General features: G+C 48.9%; 1 protein-coding gene across 1 annotated transcript in view; it reads right to left on the bottom strand.

Moving 5' to 3' along the window:
• LOC122682202 (SLX4 interacting protein) overlaps positions 1-12,251 on the bottom strand; it is a 206,562-nt gene that overhangs the window by 72,794 nt on the left and 121,517 nt on the right.

The raw sequence follows: 12,251 nt of genomic DNA, 5'->3' as shown, positions 1-12,251 counted from the left end.
TTTCAGCAAATAGTGAGAATATGAGACATAATATGGAAAAAAAAAAACAATGAGACTTGATACCTACCCTCACACCATAAATAGAAACTGATTTGAGATAAATCACAGACCTAAATATTAAAAAAAAAAAAAAAAAAACCTATCTTCCCAACCTTGGGGTAGGAAAAGATTTCTTAGACAAGACCCAGAAAGTATTAAATATAAAAGAAAAAATCACTACCTTGGACTTGATCAAAATTAAAAACCTTTGGCTCATCAAATGACACCATTAATAAAATAAGATACGTATGCCACAGACTGGGAGAAAATATTCATAAATGCGTATGAATGAGATAAAGGACTTGTGCCCAAAACATGTAAAAACTACTCCTACAAATTGATGTTAAAAAAACAACTCAAGTTTGAACAGACACTCCATGACAAAGATAAACAACTGGTGAATAAGCACGTGGAAAAGTGTTCAACATTATCATTCATCAAGTAAATGCAAATTAACACTCACTACTAAGTGACACAACTACACACCCAACACAGAGACAGCGTGATAAAGACTGACGCACATCACACGTAAGGTAAGGACGGGAGCGACCCACACTCACACACTGCTGGTGGAAGCGGAGAATGGATCAACCACCTTGGCAAATGTTTGTCTGCTCCTATAGTTAAACACACTTATTTACCATCTGCGCCAGCAATTCACCTCGGGTATTTACCTGCAGGAGACCAAACACGTGCACACCAAGGCATGTATACAAATGCGCATGAAAGTTTTAATTTCAAGAGTCAAAATGGAAGACAACCCAGAGGTCTCTCACCAGGAGAATATATTAATACAAACTGTGGTATATTTCAAACCACTGACCTGCTCAACATGGAATGATCTCAGTAACACTGCACTGAGCAAAGTGAGGCTAAAATGAGAACTGTACGGTTCCATTTATATAAAGTTCTAGAAAAACAAGGTTAAATCCATGGTCAAAATAATCAGCACAGGGCCTGCCTAGGGAGAGACTGGCTTGCGTGGTGGTGATGGGATTGTTCTGTCTTGTGATACAAGTGAAATCCGTTCATTTCACTGCACATATCAATGATAAACAATTTTTAAAATACTGTGTAAAGATACACTCATATTTGTTGACGGTTACTTTAAATGTAAATATTCTGTCCCTGAAAATGTTTGGGAATAAGTGAACTCTGGTCTGGGTAATAAATCGTGAAGTATGATAAAAGATGGTCTCCTACGATGCCAAACAGCACAGTGTTACCCACATAATTACAGTTTAATGAGTTGCAATCAGCATTTTAAGGAAACAGAAATGGGATAAAAGCTATCAATGTGTCACATGGTAAAGTTAAGTCTTGTTTTGTGAAACTTAAGTATGAGTGTACTCAGTTATGATATAAAGCATAATTTTTACTGTGGGCTGTGGCCAAAAAGGTTTTGAAAACCATATCCAAATATGTTATTTTAAAAGTTTCTTCTATGTTATCAATTTAACCTTTAAGGAATATGCTGCCACCAGGTGGAGGTAGCATGCCACAACTACAGGATCTTAGCAGGGGGTTATTAACCTTCAAGTGACGCGACCTCCTGGGTCGGTGGTGAAGCTGATGAAACCTCATAATAATGTTTTTAATGCATGGAGACACAATGCATGTGACTAAACAGAAAACCAATTATTCTGAAGCACAGTGATCGTGTTTTTAAAATTTGTGGTACAGCAATGGATATACTTGCTCAATAAAGCACTGGCTATTACTATACTTTGGTCACCTACAAAGAGCCGACTCATTGGAAAAAGACCCTGATGCTGAGAAAGACTAAGGGCAGGAGGAGAAGGGGACGACAGAGAATGAGATGGCTGGATGGCACCACCGACTTGATGGACATGGGTTTGAGTAAACTGGGAGCTGGTGAAGGAGAGGGAGGCCTGGCGTGCTGCAGTCCATGGGGTTGCAAAGAGTCAGACATAACTGAGCGACTGAACAATAACAATCTATAAACGCAAAGCAGTGATGAACACACGTGATGTTTTCAAGTATCTGCCACAATTATAATACAATATGGAAAGAGCTGTGATTGCTAATGGTAACAATACCGCTAATAATATTGTCTTCTGAAAACGTCATTCATAATAAAAACAAAATTTATTAGAACTTGGTCAAAACAAGGATGTGACTTTTCTCCCATGGAAGTTCAGTGCCCTCTGAATTCTCTCCTGGGCTGTCGGGGCTCCAGAGATCCCAGAACAAGAGCCCATCCAGAGAGGGGAGACGTGCCTCACACACAATTCTACCAGGTCTCCTGTGGGTGTTCCGCGCAACTGCTCTGTCAAACTAAGTTCTCTGCTATCCCTTTGTCATTAGCAAGGATGATTTTCCAAATTTAAAAAAAAATAGTGATGTCTTTATACACAATGAAATATTTCACAGCCATTAAGAATGACATAATGCCATTTTCAGCGACAGAGATGGACCTAGAGACTGCCATACTGAGTGAGGTGAGTCAGAGAAGGAGAAATATGGTTTGATATCCTTTATATGTGGAGTCTAAAAAGAAATGATACAGATGGGCTCACAAAGCAGACATACACAGCCTTAGAGAAGGAAATTAAGCTCGCCAGGGTGGGGCAGGGAGGACGGGGGTGGGGGACAGTCAGGGAGTTTGGGACGGACATGTGCACACTGAGACGCTTAGCATGGTTAACCAACGAGGACCGACTGCATAGCACATGGAACTCTGCTCGATGTTCCGTGGCAGCCTGGATGGAGAGGAGTTTGGGGGAGAGGGCAGACATGTATATGTCTGGCTGAGTCTCTCTGCTGCTTACCTGAAACTATCACAACATTCTTAATTGAGTATACCACAATACAAAATAAAACTTTAAAAAAAAATAGTAATGCTTCAACGACCTGAACTGATACTGTGTAGTATCTTTCTAAAAAGAACTGAATATTAAGGTCCAATTTGGGATTTTTTCATCATTTGTGCAGGCTTCCCTGATAGCCCAGATAGCAATGCAGGAGACCCCAGTTCGATCCCTGGGTTGGGAAGATCCCCTAGAGAAAGAAAAGGCTACCCACTCCAGTATTCTGGCCTGGAGAATTCCAAGGACTATACAGTCCATGGGGTCGCAAACAGCTGGACACGACGGAGTGACTTTCACTTTCACTTTTCATTTCATCATTTGTAGCTCTGATCACAAATAAGCTATGTCTACATATACACTGCTCTACAGACATACACACTGCTGCATTTAAAACAGATAACCAACAAGGACCTACTGCAGAGCACGGGGAACTCCGCTCAACATCCTGCAATAATCTAAATGGGAAAAGCATTTGAAAAAGAATAGATACATATGCGTATAACTGGATCACTTTGCTGTGCGCCTGAAACTAACAAAACATTGTTAATGTTGGAGTGCTAACTACACTCCAATATAAAATAAAAATAAAAAGTAAGCTAGTCTGTTTGCTTATAAGCAGCCTGACTGGAATGTCTTAAAAAAAAAAAATCACTGACTCAGTCTGGTACCCAAACCTTCCTGAGCTTTCTAAAGCCAGACCCTGCCTCCCTGCTCCCGCAGAGGAGTGCAGCCAGCCTTCTGAGCTCTCCAGTGAGAACTCTGCAGTCCCCACACCAAACACAGGTATTCTGCCTTTCCGAAGTCCCTGCTCTCAAAGCTTTGCTTCTTTTCTCCCATGAGTAAACAGCAGTGAAAAGGGAAAAAAGGAGGAAAACCCGCTCTGATGGCTGCCAGCAGCGAGGCCTCCAGCCCTGCCCTCCTCCTCAGAGCCCTTCTCCGCTCTGCAGACAGCTCGCCAGCTCTTCTGCGTGGGGCACCAGTGGCTCTCAGGCCACAGCTGCTCCCTCCACACAGGCCACGCTCTCTCTCTCAGCCCAGTGGCTGCAGAGAGAGAAAGCACTGCACCCCGGCTTGGGCTGGGAGTCGCCCAGCCCAGGCCCAGTCCAGCTCCCTCTCTCCCCCGCCCAGAGGTTTCAGCCAGAATCCTGGGAGCCGCCCCTTCCTCCTCCCTTCCCCTCAGCCTGTACCACCGGTCACCACGCCTGGCCAGTTCTGCGTTCTCAAGAGTTAAACACTCCCCTCCCTCCCCCTCTCCCCCCTGGCTCCTCGCTCACGTCATCTCCTACTTGGAGCATCAGGACCACGTCTCAGAGCCTCAGCCTCCAGCAGAGCCACGCCCCTGTGCAGACAGAGGCCCCATCCTCGCCGTCTCCCGCGGCTCCTGGGCACGCGCTCTTTGCTTCCAAAGCAGCGTGCTGCTCCCATGCTCAGTGGGCCCCCGCGCGTCCCTGAAGGAGTGTGGCTGCCCCTTTGGAACTTTTCTGAAGGGTTCACCGCTTCCTCCTCCGGATCAGTGATGTTTCCTGTGCTTATATCTGCATGAAGTGGCTACTCCACGAAGGGGCCTCCCCTACCAGATTGGCAGCTCCTGGGTGGAGACAGCAACCACACCTCTGTCCCTCTGCAACCCCTGGGATCAGCACAGTGCTGGCTCAGAGTGAATGCTTACTATGCAGAGGTAGGGAAGAAGAAAGGGAGGGAGGGAGGGAGGGAGAAGGGCACCTGAGCTCTGAGTTTAGGGCGAAGCACAGCCTCATCTGCAAACTGGGGACTCCCCACTGCCAGGGTCATTCAGATAGCCCCGGACATTGATGTGTCAGAGAATCACTTTCTCCCTCCTCATTCTGGAGTGGTGACAACTATGTCATCACCATAGAGGTTGTCAGTGGTTGCCAGTGACAACCACTCACTTTCCATCTTTTGGCAAAAGGGTCCTCAGATTACCTCACCCAAACTCACTGCCAACCAAGCATGTTGGTGATTTTTCCTATCTCTTGCCTAAGAATTCCAGAGCTGAGACTTAACGAGTACCAAGGCTTCCTCCTCTGGAATCAGGGAAATCTTGTCCTCTAATTTTACAATGAAGTGTAAAATAAAAGTGAGGATGCTAACATTTCTCATTCATGCTGGTATCTCAGACACAGGTTCAGAACTCTGAGATGCATGGAAGGTTCCCCACATTCTCTCATTTGTTCATTCAGTTATTCATCCCCGCCTGGGGCATAAGCCCTCCAGGAGGTATGACCACAGTGCACACCCCTGGACCAGAGGGAGCTCTCAACTCTGCCCGAGGGAGGCCAGGGCGGCGGGGAGGCATCACAGCCGAGTGGTGGAGAAAGAGCCCTAGAGAGCCTGGGGTGCTCTGGGGACACCCGAGTCTCATTATGTGAACAGAGGGCAGGTCAGCAGTTGAGGCCACGCAGCAGGGGGGCTCAGCACACAGAGGAGCCGCAGACGTGCCCTGAGGGGCAAGGAGACTGAAGGCTGGAGGCAGAAATGCCCAGGGCCAGGCTGCCAGGTTCAAAGCCACCACAAAACCCTGATGAGTGGGAGGGGGGAGGTGGCGGTGGCTCAAGAGGAGGGGATGGGTGTGCCTATGGCTGATTCATGTTGCTATCTAGCAGAGATTAACACAGTACTGTAACACAATTATTCTCCAATTAAAGGTTCAAAATTTATAAAAAAGGAAAACAATAAACCCAAACAGTTTATAATAGATATATAAAACCCTGATGAAAGCCAGCAGAAGGCAGCCTTGGGAAAGGAGGGCTGGGTGTGAGAACACTCAGAAGACAGTCAAGAGCTTCAGCTGGGTACGGGGTGGGGGGAGGGCGAGGGTGGGCAGTGTGGGCAGTCTGTGCCCCTGGGGCTGCCCGCAGGCAACTCCTACATAAGCTCTGTCACTGACACCATACACCCACCCGGAATGAAGGATTTAAAGCAGCTTGGCTTAACAAGGCAAAGATTTAAATGGGAAATAAATAAGGAAAACAAGAGTCAAGACATAAAATGAAGCCAGCGACAGGTCTGATGGGTCTGAACAAAAGCCCTACCACATCCTAAGTCTCTGGAGCACTCTGCTCTCTTTGCGTCAGTTACCAACGTGAGAAATGAGGCCCAACAGAAGCCGTAAGACGAGAACAAATTGGTGCTGAGGATAACCCAATCCATCCTGATACACCATCCAGAAAGATGCTTCTCCTAAAGGTCTTCATAAAAACACATGGCAATTGTCTTCCCAGAGCATCAACTTTACTACAAGACTTCAACAAAACTATCACATACATTCATATCAAGACAAACCACATAGGGCACAAAATTAAAAAGTCCCATGGTTTCTCAAGAAAAAGCAGAGTTTAAAACTCTCCCTTTAATTCACAGTATTCAGTGTAAAGCTCGCCACTGAGCAGTGAGGGACCAGGACTGTCGCTCACAGTTTTCGAGGTGAGCAAGTGGAGTCAGGGAAGGCAAAGGTGAAGTCTACGATCACGCAGGTGGGCGGTGACAGCCCCAGGAGTCAGGTCCAGAGGCGTCAGATTCCGGAGTCCACCTGTGTGGGCCGCTTTGAAGGAGTCCTCCCCTGGTGAAGGCCACTTGGGACTCACTTCCTGACCCCTCGCAGGGGCCCCTTAAGGCTGCCTGGCCTGGAGCTCCTCCACTACACTGGCCCCCTTTTCCTCCAGATGAGCGCCGAGCTGACCTGTAACTCCCAGCCAGGCCGCGCTTGGCGGGGGACCCGAAGGCTCTGAATGGGACCACGCAGCTCCTTCCCCTGGGCTGGAGGCAGGCCCGGAGTTCAGCTCCTGCAGCTGCCCCTGGGAGCAGGCATCCTGTGGGAGCGAGAGGGCAGCCTGGAGGCCACGGCCCCGCCACGGAGGGCCTGGAGCGGGCAGGGCGGGGAGAAGGCACCGTGACACCCTGGGCCCGAGATGGGTGGGGTGGCAGGCAGGATGCTGACGGCCCCGCCAGAGAGCTCAGGGTGAAGAAAAGCCAAGGCCAGTATTTTGGCCACTTAACCCCCTGGGCCTGTTCCTTATTAAAACATTCACTCTTGAAACCCAAGCGTGGAGTTTATGTTTGAGAAAAGAAACCAGCACCCCTCAGGATGGCGTATAGCGGCGGTACACAGCTAGGCAGGTTAGGGGGCAGGAGAGGGAACAGTCTCCCAGAACAAACGAGCCCCTGCATCTCTGTGCAGACACTTCCCAAGGGGAAACAAGCCACGACCTCAGCAGTCACAATTCGCAGAGCACCTGCGGCACGCCAGGTCCCACACCAAGCCCCTCAGTGCAGCACGGCATCAACTCTGCCACCCGGGAGAGGCACAAACATGCCCACTCAGGCTTCTGGAAACACCGAGGAGCCTAAGAGCGCTCTCTCTCTTTCCAAAGATCCCTGGTGATCAGGGCTGGGTTTTGTTTGGTGTGGGGCCCTGCCAGCCGGGAGGTACTTGTCAGGCCAGGCGCGAGGAACATTCTATAACCTTAGGCGCAGAATTAGACGGTGTGAAGTCAGGGGCCCAGCACACAGAGACGGCCTGGAGAGGGGCCTCTGCTGACAAACAGGAGGATGGCCAGCACCGGGCCTCCAAGACCGCCAGCTCCTCTGACCACGCCCTGGTTTGGCAGGGCTGCCCCAGCTCCCTTCTCTCTGGGTGTCAGTTCCCCCTTTATAAAACGACATGACTGGGTCCCCTTCAAGGCGTCCTCTCAGGCCCCGCCTCCTGCTGGTATTTGGGTTTACAACCCTCTGCCTGGACTCTGCTGGCCCACACCGTGCCTGCTGTCCTGCAGAGGCTTCCCAGGGAGCCACCCTAGGTCTGGCACCGGGCGCAGTCCCCACTGGTTCACGACGGGCCCCCAAGCACAGCAGGCAAACCCCCCGCCGCCCTGGGGCAGACGACAGGAGAGCGTGGGCTCCACTTCGTCTTGGCAACCAGTCTCCTGGCTAGACATCACGGTATGACCCACAGGACACGGAGAAGCTCAGTGGAGTCTGCTGAGACAAAAATAGCAGCAACCAATGAGCTCTTGCCCCCAGAGCGCTGTCTGGCCAGATTTAGGCAAGAATGGGCTGCTCTCTGCCGCCACAGTATTTTGTTTGTGCTTCTGTCGTGGGACCTGTCACAAGCCGTCCACGTGGGACAGCCTGCCTCCTAGTTCCTGGGGCTGACTGTGGGGAGGAGCATCCTCCCGTTACCGTTGGGTTGTCAATGCCTAGTACCAAGTCCAGCACCCAGATGGCAGGGAAGAGTGTTTGCTCAATAAATTTAAAAACTACATCAGTGATGAAAAGCACTTAAGTGTCTGCCTTGTTCTCTCGCTAGGAGGAATTACCACCCTCTCACCTACATCCCGTCCTGAGAACAACATCAAGTTCAGTGTTTACAACTCAGGCAGGGTGCCTCCTACGTGCACAGAATGCTGTCACCTCAGAAAACAGGTAGACATGCCCACCAGTCCACACCAGAAGATCAGGGCCCCACCTTCTGATCAAACCCCGGGCCGACTACACGAATTCAGACCTGCTAGAGGGAACCTACACAGGATGGCTGGTCCCTTGACGTCAAGTTTTTCCTGGCGGAGAGGGATGCAGGGCAGGGTGTCACTTGTCTGATGTGGAAAGGAATCAGGAGGGGAGCGAGAGTGTCTGTCTTGTTTGGTTTCTGCTGCAGGGCGTCTGACTACAGGTCAGGGATAACAGATTTAATGCCATGGTTGGGAAAGGCTGTACATGGGCAGGGAGCAAATCACACAGGAGTGAGAAAAGAAGATGGCAGAAGGGCAGAGCTAACGGCTGCAATGCCGGCTTCAAAAAGGAGGAGAAAACAGCCAGGGCTGCTGTCCTTCAGTAGGTTGTCTCTGGTCTCCTGCAGAGAAAGGGCTAGGGGGGTTTTACCTAAAGTGCTCGCACAGTGCTTCCAGTCTCCATGGACAAGATCTGAGAAGGGAGGCAAAGCGCTGCTCAGAAGAAAGCAGACAACAGAGTGGTGTGATGAAGGCTGGCTTAAGTTTCACAGATGCTCTGGAACATTTAAGGAGCATTTGAGGCCAAATCACAGCCTCTACAATCCATCGCTGTATGAGGAGGGCAGCTAGAAACACACCCTCAGTCACCCCCTTGGAAAGGTAACTTCACTTCTTTAAACACTAACCTCAGTGATTTTTCAAAACCTCTCCTTTTCCATGTAACCCCCAGGCCACCACTCCCAGGAGACCAGCCTGCGTCGCGCAGAGCCTGTGAGCAGCGAGCACCAGGGTGCTGGGGGCAGCGCGGGCCCAGCACAGCCCCTGCCTGCACCGCAGCCCAAGGCCCCGGGGCAAGGCCCTCAGAAACACGGGGGCCCGACGGAGGACGCTGTACAGGCCGTTCTGAGGACCAAGGGAGAAGATCCAGGCACGAGGCCCGAGCACAGCGCTAGCCATCCAAAGGGCTCAAGAGAGAAATACAGGTCACTTTGTTTTGTTTCTGTCCAAAGGTAGAATCTGCTTCCAATTCCAGAGCACTTTAAGTGAAGTCTTAACTGTCAGTTCCATAAGATTTACAAACAGACTGGGCACAGGTTTCCACCTATTCCTATTAAAAGCTAATAAACGCCTCACAATTCCTTTACTCTGACCACACGCTGCTTCTCAGAAGAAGGACAGATGGCTCGTAATCACACCAGGTCACACCGAACCCTCTTCTCACATATTTCTGCAACGGAGAGCATGAAATGAAAAGATACAGTGACAGAAATTATTTTGTACTTGTCTATAGGGAAAATGCCTTGAGAGGGTCTTTAGTGGCTAGGAAAACAAGCAACATTCAGTTCAGCAGCATTTCAGCTGGTCAGGAGCCTGCTCAGGACTACTTACGGCCAACCACCTCGTAACCTGAAAATGAAAAGTGAACACCAGGGGTGCTGGTCCCTCAAATTCTGCTTATAGCTTTACCCAGTCTGTGTCATCAAGAAGCTCTGGATCTGTGGAGGTTTGACAGAAAACAACAAAATTCTGTAAAGCAATTATCCTTCAATTAAAAAATAAATAAATTTAAAAAGAGAAGCTTTGGAATGTGAATTTCAATGTAAGCCTTAAAAATTAACACGTTAAAAACTTTTCTTTTATATTCCCAAAGAATTATGACATTCTTCAATGTCAAGAACGAATGGAAAGCAGTGCAGCCTATCAGTTACAGAAACTTATCACAGAATATAAATGAATCAAACAAAAATCCTGTAAATATTCCCCTAGTAATCAATGCTTAGAATATGTGGACTATTCTACAGGGTGGTCAGTCCTGGAGGGAGGTTTCTTGAAAGAGGAAAGGAGATCCAAGATGGTGGCACAGGTTTCCTACCTCTTGGGGTGGGGGAACCAGAGCATCTCTGATGAGCACTCAGGCAGTTCTGGATAAATTAGAGGAATTCTGTTTATTTGGTTAATGTAAAGTATCTTAAGGAGTCCTTCACATTAGTACTTTTCCTCTGGAATCTGCTCAATCCAGCTGTCGTCTAGCTGTCTCTGGAGCACTATTTTGTGTAGGTTCCATTGATAAAAGGGGCTCCTTTTACTCTTTTAACTTGGGTAAGGGTAAGGGTTTTCCAAGCCGACTTTGCTAGGCCCAAGACAAGGCTGCTGTAACCGTTACAGGAAGTCAGAGGGGATCCAAAGCCTCAGCTCAGAGGGAGGACCCGAGGCCTCCAGCACACGAGGAGTCTCCACCGCTGTGGGGCCCAGGGCCACTAACGTCTCAGGGGCCCAACCCCGTCAAGTGCCAGCCCTCTCTGCGCCCAGCCACCCTGGTTCTGCCGGTTCAGGAAAGCTCTCTGTGCATACAGCCTTAAGGATATTCGTCCACTAGAGTCTGCAGATCTAGCACTCACAGCATCAGCAGCATCAGTATTTTCCAGGGCTTGTCTGACATGCAAATTCAGACCTGCTCCACCAAAAGTTACAGGTGTGGAGTCCAGTATCCTGTGTTTTAACAAGCCCTCCAGATGATTCTGGTGCAGGTTCAAGTCTAAGAACTTCTGCTGTAGGCTACTATACCTCATTGAGGACTACTCTGGCATGCTTTATACAATACAGGAAATTTTCTGGAGGTTACATTAGAAAAGAAGGGGGAAAAAATCTGATTATGTTTCACAATGTAATACAACAGATGGCGACAGCTCATCAGAATATAATTCTAAAACCCATGAGGAAAGTACACCACAATTTTACCATGATGATAAGAAGATAATTCTCTTAGAATTCTAAGAAACTAAAATTATAATTTTCCTTAAAAAGAAAAAACAGAAACCCTTCAAAGGTAAATGCGATGTGCAGCCAGGGTTGAGAACCACAGATATAATAATGCCTCCTTGAGCATCTTAAAAACTGCCCTCTGGATGAGGCTGATGCTGACAGAAATCCAAAGGGAAAAGGAAATCTACCAGATGGATCAAGGTAGGGTCTTAGGAAGAAATAGAAAGTAAAGCCCAGAAATGGAAAGGAAGGAAGCGGCAAGCCCAAAACAGACAGGGAGGTCACACACTGCAGTTAAGTCCTTTGAATGAGTCCAGACCCCTGGGTTCAGGGAAACCGACCCTGGAGCACAAAGAGGACGAGCACTGCACACGGCCTGGCCCCTGGGGCAATGAGACGCGCTGGAGTCGCCACGAGACCCTGGAGAGGGGCAGACGACACCACGCCTTGCAGAAGGGAAGGCAGGCAGGCTTTGCGACAGTAGACCTAAACCCTAAGAGGCTGTTAGAGGGGATCCAGAGGAAACCAAGTTATGAAAACTAACCTCAGTACCCTCTGCCGAGATGCCTAGACTGTGGCGACTGGTGAAATCTGATTGACAAAGAAGACACGAACCTCAGCCAGGAATCAGGCAGTTTCCCGTAACATCGTTTTGTCTGAACCACAGAACCAAAGCAGCTTTTGTCAAGGTTACCTATGACGTTTCACACAGCCAATCCAGTAAACAGTTCTCAGCCCTCTCAGTGAGTGACTCTCAGTGCCATCTTTTTTAAAAATAATTTTATTTATTTATTTTTGGCTGTGCCGGATCTTCGCTGCTGCTCAGGCTTTCTCTAGTGTGGTGCGCAGGCTTCTCACTGCGGTGACTTTTCTTGTTGCTGAACATGGGCTCTAGGGTACAGGGGCTTCAGCAGTTGCATCTCCCAGGCTCTAGAGCACGGACTCAAAAGTTGTGGCATACGGGTTTAGTTGTACTGTGGCACGTGGGATCTTCCTGGATCAGGGATCGAAGCCCTGTCTCCTGCACTAGCAGGCAGACTCTTCACCACTGAGGTACCAGGGAAGCCCTCACTGCCATGGTAACAAAGTGGTTCGTTCACTTGACCCTTGAAACCCTCACTTCCAGGCCACCACGCTTTTCCTAGTTCTC

This window comes from Cervus elaphus, chromosome 23 (assembly GCF_910594005.1).
Source record: "Cervus elaphus chromosome 23, mCerEla1.1, whole genome shotgun sequence".
NCBI classification, from domain to species: Eukaryota; Metazoa; Chordata; class Mammalia; order Artiodactyla; family Cervidae; genus Cervus; species Cervus elaphus.
The sequence above is the reverse complement of the archived record's forward strand: the minus strand, read 5'-3'. Positions and strand labels throughout refer to the sequence as shown.